This window comes from Capra hircus, chromosome 26 (assembly GCF_001704415.2).
Source record: "Capra hircus breed San Clemente chromosome 26, ASM170441v1, whole genome shotgun sequence".
NCBI lineage: Eukaryota > Metazoa > Chordata > Mammalia > Artiodactyla > Bovidae > Capra > Capra hircus.
This window is the reverse complement of record NC_030833.1, coordinates 48,410,084-48,422,333: the sequence shown is the minus strand read 5'-3', so window position 1 is coordinate 48,422,333 and position 12,250 is coordinate 48,410,084.

The following is a 12,250-nucleotide window of genomic DNA, read 5'->3' as shown; positions in this document are numbered from 1 at the left end:
TTGTTTCTCTGAAGGAGAAAAGGATTCTCTTTCTGCCCAAGTTACACTCCTTTCATTTCTACTATGAATATGTAGCTGCAATTCTGAAGCATCTTCTGCATTTCTGAACTGCAGAACCCACAAAGAATTTTAAGGAGAGCAATTCTCTTAGTCCACAATGAGTAGATCTTGTTAATTTTGACAATTGATATGGAAATTGGGAGGCAGGGAAGATAAAACAGTCTTTAGGGTTTAGTATATCAGAAAATAACAGATTTGAAATGAGAAGACCTGGATTTCAGTCACTGCTCTGTCTAAGTACACCCTGGATAAGGCAACCTGTCTAAATCTATTAGATGAAACATTTTCTCTCCAAGTCTGTATAGGACATTGACAAAAACGTAAAAGGCCAAAAGGAAAGCCTTGATAAATTACAAAGGATCAGTTGCATAAAGACTGTTTTCTGGCCATAATGAAATAAAGTTAGAAGCTAATAACAAAAGATTTAATGAAATTAAAAAATATGCTTTGCTAGTATGCAGATTGGAGAAGGAAATAGCAACCCACTCCAGTGCTCTTGCCTGGAGAATCCCAGGGACGGCGGAGCCTGGTGGCCTGCCGTCTCTAGGGTCGCACAGAGTCGGACACGACTGAAGCAACTTAGCAGCAGCAGTATGCAGATTATTAAAAAATGAATAAATATAACAATTTTTAAAACATACTATGTCAAAATATGTATTGCAGAGTTCAACCTTAATTCAGAGGGAAAGTTATTGTGATAGAAATAGATGGGGAAAAAGTGGAAACCGTGACAGATTTTATTTTTTTTGGCTCCATAATCACTGTGGATAGTGACTGCAGCCATGAAATTGAAAGATGCTTGCTCCTTGGAAGAAAAGCTATGACAGACCTAGACAGCACATTAAAAAGCAGAGACATCACTTTCCTGACAAAGGTCCACATAGTCAAAACTCTGGTTTTTCCAGTAGTCGTGTACGGATGTGAGAGTTGGACCATAAAGAAGACTGAGCACTGAAGAACTGATGCTTTCAAGTTGTCATGCTGGATAAGACTCTTGAGAGTCCCTTGGACAGCAAAGACATCAAAGCAGTCAATCATAAAGGAAGTCAACCCTGAATATTCACTGAAAGGATGGATGCTGAAGCTCCAGTACTTTGGCCACCTGATGTGAAGAGCCAACTCATTGGAAAAGACTGTGCTAGGAAAGATTGAGAGCAGGAGGAGAAGGGGTCAACAGAGGATGCGATGGTTGAAGGACATCATCATCTCAATGGACATGAGTTTCAGCAAACTCCAGGAAATAGTGAAGATCAGAGAAGCCTGGCACGCTGCAGTCCATGGGGGCACTAAGCATGGGACATGACTTAGTGACCGCACAACAACAACAACAACAACAACTGTGTGTGTTTGCTGGAGACCTCCTGTTTCAGAGGGACCTTGTTTTCTAAACACAAATGAGACTTGGAAATTTCAGTCTGCCTTTTACAGGCCACTGGAGAATCCCAGGGACAGAGGAGCCTGCTGGGCTTCCATCTATGGGGTCGCACAGCGTCGGACACGACTGATGCGACTTAGCAGCAGCAGCAGCAGCAGCAGCCTCCCCTCTAACTTTTGCCTTTGCATCTTTGGGGTTTGTCAGGCTTCCAATCTGTCATGCCCATCTTAGCAGCTCCTGAAAGCCTTCCTGGTTTCTTCTTTCCCCTTGTAAGATCTCTCTGTGTGGGCCAAGCTTGATCTTCAGTCACAACCCCAAATTAGCAAATGTTCCCAGTCCGAATCATTTTGCTGTATTGCAGAAATTAAATCAACAGTGGCCAATGCTATTCAAGTAACCTCCAAAGGACTTCTCTGGAGTTAAAATTCATGTAGTTCTCATTTACCCACTGTTTTCTGGTGTCTTAAAACAAACAAACAAAAAAGAAATGACAGGTTCTTTATCTGGCTTTTTCTAGTTATTGCAACAGGAACACTGGGCTGCTGCAACTTATTATATCTTACTTGAAAGGGGAAATCCCATCAGTTTTTAACTTCTCAATGCAGAGTATATTTTCACTATAACAAATCTTAGCTCTTGGATATGCTGAATCCTTTCTATTCTTTCTAGTGAATCACGGAAGCCAGGGCAGTCTTCCCAAAACACGTGGTACAAAAACATAGCCTTTCAAATGAAAAGATGCCAATTATTGGAGAAATGCAAATCAAAAGTACAATGAGGTACCACCTCACACCAGTCAGAATGACCATCATTAGAAAGTCTACAAATATCGAATGCTGGAGAGGGTATGGAGAAAAGGGAGCCCTCTTACACTACTGGTAGGAATGTACGTTGGGGCAGCCACTTTGGAAAACAGTATGGAGGTTCCTCAGAAAACTAAAAATAGAATTAGCATATGATCCAGTAACCCTGGACATGATATACCCAGACAAAACTCATCCCTCGTACATCTCTGCATTCACAGCAGCACTACTCACAGTAGCCAAGACATGGAAACAACCTAAAAGCCCATCAGCAGATGAATGGATGAAGAAGATGTGGTACACAGACAATGGACTACTGCTCAGCCATGAGAAAGGACGACACAACGCCATTTGTAGCAACGTGGATGGACCTACAGGTTATCATATTAAGCGAAATAAATCAGAAGGAGAATCAAATATCATATAACATCACTTATATGTAGAAAAATCTAACATATGACACGGAATTCACTGGCAGTCCAGTGGTGAGAACTCTGCACTCCCACTGCAGGGGAGATGGGTTCAATCCCTGGTTGGGGAACGAAGATCCTGCAAGCTGTGTGGTGCAGCTGGAAAAAAAAAAAAAAAAGACAAATGAATCTATCTATGAAACAGACTCAAGGACATAGAGGACAGACTTGTGGTTGCCAAGGGGGAAGGGATTGGAAGAGGGACAGACTGGGAGGTTGAGGTGAGCAGATGGAAGTTAATATGCATGGAATGGACAAAGCAGCAGAGTCCTACTGAATAGCACAGAGAACTATATTCAGTATCCACGATTAAACCATAATGGAAAAGTATATAAAAAGAACAATATGTATATATATATGTATGTACACACACACACACACATAACTGAATCACTTTGCTGTATTGCAGAAACAACAACACTGTAAATCAACTATATGTCTATAAAAATTTAAAAAAATAGCTGTACACAGTGCTATATCTAAAATAAATAACCAACAAGGAAGAGGAAACATAGCCTTCACCCCTTGTATGATGTAGGTCTGTGGTCCTGATTTCTCCCAGGTGACCTTTTCTCCCTGCCCAAGGCCCTGGACTGACAGTGAATGTCTTCACTTCTCTACATTGGTGGATGGAGCTCTTCAAATCCTTTATTAATAGAATGAAGCAGTCTTGTAGACACCTAGGTTTTATGCAGTTGTTTCAAAACTTAATGCCCCATTTTGAGGCTATATTTCTGTCCTGTCCTTGGGTTTATGGGCCAATTCTGTATTCCACTCTTTATCTTTTGGATTCTGGAACCTGCATATTTGTCTATCTTTCCTTCGAGTTTGTATAAAAGTATTTTTGTAATATTTTATGCAGTATGTATATGTGTTTATATTACACTTGATGGGTAGGTATTCACATCAGTTCTGTCTACCATATTTCCTTGGGTTTATCTTGACATTGTTATTTTCTGATTGTTGAAGTTGGTTGTCAGTCACTCAGTTGTGTCCGACTCTTTGCAACCCCATGGACTATACCCGCTAGGCTCCTCTGTTCATGGAATTCTCCAGGCAAGAATACTGGAGTGGGTTGCCATTCCTGTCTCCAGGGGATCTTCCCAACACAGGGATTGAACCTGGTCTCCTACAATGCAGGCAGATTCTTCACCATCTGAGCTACCAGGGAAGCCCTGAAGTTGGTTAGGGAATTTATTTCTTTTCCTGCTTATAATCCAGTGATTACATGCAAAACTAAACAATTTATATAGTGATAAATATCGGGCATTTATTGAGATTCATTTGCAAATAGTTGGGATTTTAGTTTTAGAATCTTTTCGCACATATAATTATTTAGAAAGTATTTTAAAATACTTTGAACAGTACTGTCAACTGGTGGGGGGATTTAAAAATTTTTTTGGTTAGACTTAAAAAAATGAATTCTGACTTCATTGCATTGTGATCAGTGGATGTTGCCTGAATAACAATTTTACTTTTGGTGTTTGATTAACATATCCTTTGTGATCTAGTAAGTGGTTAATTTTTGAGAGTTCTACTCTCAGCTTTGTCCTGGAGCTGATGTGAGGTCAACTACATCAAATGCTTTCAAGGCTGGCTTTGCTGCTCCATTCTTTAATGAGGAGGTTGACTGTGCCTATAAATTCTGCCTAACTACCCCCATTCTACTTGCATCACATCTAATTTCCCATCAGCCAAAGAAAACCACTGGGGCAAGCCCAGAATCACAGGGCAGGGGGTGGGGGAGACAATTCACTTCCACATTTTTCTTTGTGAACGTATACATGTTTGCATGTTTTCTTTAAAGTGGAAGTTCTCTGTATGCTTTTTTCAACATGACTTTTATACATACTGAACATTTTGCAGCCAAGGCGGTTCCCGACTGAGCCACTGTGTAGGAAAAGGAGTGAAGGCAGACTGAGGACTGCTGGGAAGGGACAAGAGACACAGGACTTTAGGCATCTCTCCATCGCTCCGCCTCCCCGTGTGACGTCTGCCTCTGCAGAGGGATCTGTGCCTCCCGGGATGGGCATCCCTGGATCTGATTGTCGGAGGAGGAAAAAGTGGACTTTCTTTCACGGAATCCTGGCTGCACTGACCACAGGAAGCAAAAAGGAGCACATGCGTAGGGGGGATCCACTTGCCCACAGTGAGTTTGTAACCAGCTCTAAAATACTTATACCCTTTGTCAGGGAGATATAAGTCACGTGCTCTTATGGTATAAGTATAAATTGTTGAAGGCCATCTGTTAGGGATAACTCCCTGTCAATCCAGTATACCTTTTTTCCTTTAAAAATGAAAGCTTATCCAAAAAAAAAAAAGAAAAAAGAAAGAAAGCTTACCAAATAATAGCAGAACTATTCTCTAATAGCTGCTTTTATTCTTATGTATTTTAGGGAAAGATAATATAGGTTGTGCCATCTTCTGCCAGAGGTCTACTGTTATCAACTACTTCCTGGGTTTTTTTTTCCTACTTGGTTCTCTGTAAATCTGTCCTTAGCTCTTCTTGCTTTAAAATAGATTGCCTATAGCGGAAGGAGAGGGTGGAGCGAGTCGGAAGAAGAGCGCTGACATATATGCACTACCATTGTTAAAGCAGATAGCTAGCGGTAAGCCGCTGCGCAGCACAGGGAGCCAAGTTCGGTGCCCTGTGATGACCTAAAGGGGTGGGGTTGGCGGAGGGACGTTGAAAGGGAGGGAGGCTTTAGAGGGAGGGGATACATGTATGTATGGCGATTCATATTGTTGTTCAGCAGAGATTAACACAACACTGTAAAGCAATTATTTTCCAATAAAAAATAAAAATAAACTGCCATGAAACTTGCATAACCTGTTAACTCTGTGTTCAGGCCTCCAGCTCAGGTGACTCTCTGGACCCACTGTCCCCTCCCAGTCTATAACCCTGCCTGGGATTACTGTGCCTGGGAGGATCTCATTTGGCCTAGGCTGGTCTTGGACAAGACTTCCCTGATGGACAAGAGCCCCTGAATAGCTCCACTGGGCAGTGCGGCTTCTAAAGTGTCCCTCAGCCCTTTTTTTTCTCACTTGACAATGAACGGGAAAATTATTTCTTAGTGACCCTTTCTCTCCAAAGAATATAAACATTCTGCCACAGACTTAGTATTATCATGTTTCAATTGAGAAGAAACTTCAATTAGGATTCAGTTAACTCAAGGATTTCCTGTTATTGATAGTAGTGGTGAGTTAATAAAAACTTGTCTTTTATTTTATAACCATCTTATTTCCTAAACAAACTCTTCTTTGTTGCAAGTAAGTACCATGAAATAGAAAGAGAACCCCTCAAAGTGCAAGCTGGAAGACAATCTCAGAATTTAATCCTGAAATTTGTATTAATACTAAAAATGGTTATACAGTGCAGTATATAAAAAGACCACAAGGTGGCAACATTTCCCAGAATAAAACTGACCTTCTCAGTTCTAAATACTTCCGTTTTTCTACTTTACCGGGTGAGATTTCAATTTTATTTATTTTGCCAGTTGAAAACCAGAAAGAGCAACAATTCAGTAACTCCTGTATCTGTAACAGCAAGGGAAAATTCCAAGTTATTTAATCATATTTTAAAGCAAAATCTACTCTTTTTCTTTTCATAAAATAACAATTTCAGAAAATTTGGAAAACATAGAAGCACACATATTTATGTCTCAGGATAATTTGTATATAAAACCTAGTAAATTGCTTTCTCTGGTAAGAATATGATACACAATTTATATCTGTAAATATTTCCCAAGAACATTATTGAGTACATACTAAATTATTTTACACTATATATGGATCATTATTATTCTAAAGAAATTGTTTCTTATTGGATAAATGTTGGATATGTAAGGATGTTTCCTGTATAGGTGTTTGTAAATCTCTGATTTGCTTCTTAGGATACATTTCTATAAGTCTGAAAGTGTGAACATTTCCTAGGCTTTTGATAAATATTGTCTAGGAATGATTTGCTTGTTTTTACCCATTTACCTGGTCTTTTCCAATGCTGCAGTGGTAAAGAATCCGCCTACCAATGCAAAAGATGCCAGAGATGTGGGTTTGATCTCTAGGTTGGGAAGATCCCCTAGAGAAGGAAATGGCAATCCACTCCAGTATTCTTGCCTGGAAAATCCCATGGACAGAGAGGAGCCTGGCGGGTTACAGTCCTTACTTAGTCCTTAGGGCTGCAAAAGAGTCAGACAGGACTTAATTAAACAGCAATCCATTATCTAGCACCGTGTGTGTGTGTGTGTGCGCGCGCATGTGGGAGTGTGCGTGTATATTAATTTATTCAATTAATTTTGTTAAATCTGCAGTTGTTAATATTTGTAAGTCTTTTAATACATATAGTCTAGGAATGATTTCTGTATTCATCTATATGTCTATATGTATACTACCACAAAACTAAAATAGCACTTACCTACTTTCATTAAATAAGGTGCATATGTATTCCCTTATTCATTCATTCTTTATCTATTAATTTAATTCGTGTATGGTTGAGAGTGTGTGTGTGTTAGTTGCTCAGTCTTGTGACTCTTTCAATCCCATGGACTGTAGCCTCCAGGTTCCTTTGTCCATGGAATTCTCCAGGCAATAATACTGTAGTGTGTGTGTGCATTTTCTTGTCATGTCAATGTGTTTCTTACTGAAGTGATAGGGAAAAAAGTGTTTTAAATCCCAAACATGTGGATACCGAGCACCAAAACTGCGACCAGAGCTCTGTTACACACTGTTCCACTGTTCAGGGACCCTAGAGAACAAGAAGTCTCCCAGTGTCATTTTACTGATAAGGAAACTAGGGCCGCAGAGGAAAGCAAGTTTCCCAAAGATGAGGGCAGAAGCCAGACTCAACAAAACAAAAGGGCAGCCTACTAAGTGGGAGAAAATATCTGCAAATTATATATCTGGTAAGTGGTTAATATTCAGTTCAGTTCAGTTCAGTCACTCAGTCATGTCTGACTCTGTGACCCCATGAATTGCAGCACGCCAGGCCTCCCTGTCCATCACCAACTCCCGGGACTCACATCCATCGAGTTGGTGATGCCATCCAGCCATCTCATCCTCTGTCGTCCCCTTCTCCTCCTGCCCCCAATCCCTCCCAGCATCAGAGTCTTTTCCAATGAGTCAACTCTTCGCATGAGGTGGCCAAAGTATTGGAATTTCAGCTTTAGCATCAGTCCTTCCAATGAACACCCAGGACTGATCTCCTTCAGAATGGACTGGTTGGATCTCCTTGCAGTCCAAGGGACTCTCAAGAGTCTTCTCCAACACCACAGTTCAAAAGCATTAATTCTTCGGTGCTCAGCCTTCTTCACAGCCCAACTCTCACATCCATACATGACCACTGGAAAAACCATAGCCTTGACTAGACAGACCTTAGTCAGCAAAGTAATGTGTCTAATTTGAATATGCTATCTAGGTTGCTCATAAGTTTTCTACCAAGGAGTAAGCGTCTTTTAATTTCATGGCTGCAGTCACTATCTGCAGTGATTTTGAAGCCCCAAAAAATAAAGTCTGACACTGTTTCCACTGTTTCCCCATCTATTTCCCATTCAGTGATGGGACCAGATGCCATGATCTTCGTTTTCTGAATGTTGAGCTTTAAGCCAACTGTTTCACTCTCCTCTTTCACTTTCATCAAGAGGCTTTTTAGTTCCTCTTCACTTTCTGCCATAAGGGTGGTGTCATCTGCATATCTGAGGTTATTGATATTTCTCCCGGCAATCTTGATTCCAGCTTATGTTTCTTCCAGTCCAGAGTTTCTCATGATGTACTCTGCATAGAAGTTAAATAAGCAGGGTGACAATATACAGCCTTGACATACTCCTTTTCCTATTTGGAACCAGTCTGTTGTTCCATGTCCAGTTCTAACTGTGGCTTCTTGACTTGCATACAGGTTTCTCAAGAGGCAGATCAGGTGGTCTGGTATTCCCATCTCTTGAAAAATTTTCCACACTTTCTTGTGATCCACACAGTCAAAGGCTTTGGCATAATCAATAAAGCAGAAATAGATGTTTTTCTGGAACTCTCTTGCTTTTTCAATGATCCAGCGGATGTTGGCAGTTTGATCTCTGGTTCCTCTGCCTTTTCTAGTGGTTAATATTAAAAATGTATAAATATTTAATTTATGTTATATAAATATATATATTAATATTTAATTTAATATATAAATAGCAAATATTTATATTGCTATCATACAACTCGATAGCAAAATACCCAAACAATGGAATTAAAAGTGGGCAGAGGATCTGAAGAAACATTTTGCCAAAGAAGACATACAGATGACCAACAGACACATGGAAAGATGTTCTATATCACTAATCATCAGGGAAATGCAAATCAAAACCATGAGGTATCACTTCACACACCTGTTAGAAGGGCTATGATCAGAAAGTCAACAGTAACAGGCACTGTTGAGGACGCGGAGAAAAGGGAACCCTGGTGCATTACTGGTGGGAATGTAAATTGGTGCAGCCATTAAGGAAAACAGTTTGGAGGCTCCTCAAAAATTTAAAAACAGAACTACCTCACAATCCAGCAATTACACTTCTGGGTATTTATCGTCAGAAAATGAATTCACTGACTTGCAAACATAGATGCATGACCATGTTTGCTGCAGCATGAATTATAATGGCCAAGGTACAGAAAAAACCTAAGTGTCCATCGAAGGATGATTGGATAAAGAAAATGTAGTCTATGCGTGCAATGGATTACTATTTGGCCATAATAAAGATGGAAATCTTGGCATTAGCAACAACATGGATGAATCTTGAGGGTATGATGCTAAGTGAAATAAGTCAGAGAAAGACAAATACTATATAATGTCATTTACATGTGGAATTAAAAAAAACCCAACAACCCCAAAAAACTAAGATCCTAGATACAGAGAACAGACTGGTGGTTATCAGAGGTGGGGGTTTAGAGAGAGCAAAATGTGAGGAGTCAAATGGTATAAACTTCAAGTTAAAAAAGAAATAAGTCATGGAGATGTACTTATTGTACAGCATGTTGACTATACTTAGTAATACTGTACTGTATATCTGAAAGCTGCTGAGAGTAAGTCTTAAAAGTTTTCATCATGAGGAAAGAAATTCTGTAACTATATGTAAAGATGGATGTCAACTAGACTTACTGTGGTGAGCATTCTGCAATATGTACAAATAACAAATCATTATATTGTACGCAAGAAACTAATATGTTGTATGTCAATTATGCTTAAAAATGTAGAAACGTAATTTCTTTTTTTTACTGAGGTGAAATTTAGCAACAGGGAATTGTACATATATTAAAACTATACAATGTGATGAGTTTTGATCAGTGCTAACACCTATGTATCAACCATCTGATCAAAATACAGAATATTATCATTACCCTGTAAGTCCCATTATGTCCAATCCAGTCAATCAAGGCCCATAATTGTCCTAAGAAAATACTTTTCTGATTTCTGTAACTACAATTTTTCCCTTCCCTGAAATTTGTATACATGAAATAACATAATTTGCCAATTTCACAGCAGCAGATCCCGTAATTTCTGCTATGGAGAAGAGTGATACCAGAGCTCTGCCTGCCCTGCATCAGGCTCTTACTCACTAGGAGGCAATGTTCCTCTGCCCTGATTATCTCAGGATCAGGTACCAGGTGACCAGGGGCAGTATACCTATACCCTGGAGCCTGCTGAAATTATTCAAACAGTTAATCTTAAATTTACTAATCCTATCTATTCTGCCTCACCCATTCCTTCCCATGAAAACCAGGATAAAGCCTTCTGCCCATTCTTTCCCTTGCCTTGTTTCAGCTGTGAGCAACAATTTCTTCCTTCACAAAGAAAGGAAGCCTGTCTGTGTGTATTACCATACCTGATTAAAACAAATCCCAGATGTATTTTAATATAAGTAGTTTTTACAAAAAAATTCAGATTTTCTGCATATAAATTGATCCCTTTGGTAAACATGGAAATTTTTATCTCTTCATTTTCAGTATTCTTGTCTGTTTTTTGTATTTTTTCCCCTCCATATCTCACTCACCACTACTTAATGTTGAATAGAAGCAATGAGATAAGAAGATAAGAAGCAATAAGAAGATAAAAAGCAATGAGATAAGAAGATAAGAAGCCTTGTTGTTCATAGAGTGATGAAATGTTTCCATGTTTCACCCACAGAGATAGTGCTAACTCAAAGACTCTATTGAGGTACTTTATCAACAGAGGTCCCATGTCCGAGGTCAAGGGCGAGGATGGAGAGGAGCTACCCGGAGTCTGAGCCCTGCAGTGGTGCCGAGGCCAGGGGCGGTGGCTGGGAGGAGCAACCCCACACCCAAGGAGGGTGGCTGTGCGGGCAGGAGGGCCTAGAGGAGCCATCCCACATTGAAGGTCAGGAAGGGCAGCGGGAGGAGATACCCCTCATCCAAGGTAAGGAGCAGCGGCTGTGCTTTGCTGGAGCAGCTGTGAAGAGATACCCCATGCCCAAGGTAAGAGAAACCCAAGTAAGATGGTAGGTGTTGCAAGAGGGCATCAGAGGGCAGACACACTGAAACCATACTCACAGAAAACTAGTCATTCTAATCACACTAGGACCACAGCCTTGTCTAACTCAATGAAACTAAGCCATGCCCGCAGGGCAACCCAAGATGGGAGGGTCATGGTGGAGAGGTCTGACAGAATGTGGTCCACTGGAGAAGGGAATGGCAAACCACTTCAGTATTTTTGCCTTGAGAACCCCATGAACAGTATGAAAAGGCAAAATGGTAGGATACTGAAAGACGTACTCCCCAGGTCAGTAGGTGCCCAATATGCTACTGGAGGTCAGTGGAGAAATAACTCTAGAAAGAATGAAGAGATGAAGCCAAAGCAAAAACAATTCCCAGCTGTGGATGTGACTGGTGATAAAAGCAAGGTCCAATGCTGTAAAGAGCAATATTGCATAGGAACCTGGAATGTCAGGTCCATGAATCAAGGTAAATTGGAAGTGGTCAAACAAGAGATGGCAAGAGTGAACGTCAACATTCTAGGAATCAGCGAACTAAAATGGACTGGAATGGGTGAATTTAACTCATGACCATTATATCTACTACTGCGGGCAGGAATCCCTCAGAAGAAATGCAGTAGCCATCATGGTCAACAAAAGAGTCCGAAATGCAGTACTTGGATGCAATCTCAAAAACGACAGAATGATCTCTGTTCATTTCCAAGGCAAACCATTCAATATCACAGTTATCCAAGTCTATGCCCCAACCAGTAATGTTGAAGAAGCTGAAGTTTAATGGTTCTATGAAGACGTACAAGACCTTTTAGAACTAACACATAAAAAAGATGTCCTTTTCATTATAGGGGACTGGAATGCAAATGTAGGAAGTCAAGAAACACCTGGAGTAACAGGCAAATTTGGCCTTGGAATGTGGAATGAAGCAGGGCAAAGACTAGTAGAGTTTTGCCAAGAAAATGCACTGGTCATAGCAAACACCCTCTTGCAACAACACAAGAGAAGACTCTACACATGGACATCACCTGATGGTCAACACCAAAATCAGATTGATTATATTCTTTGCAGCCA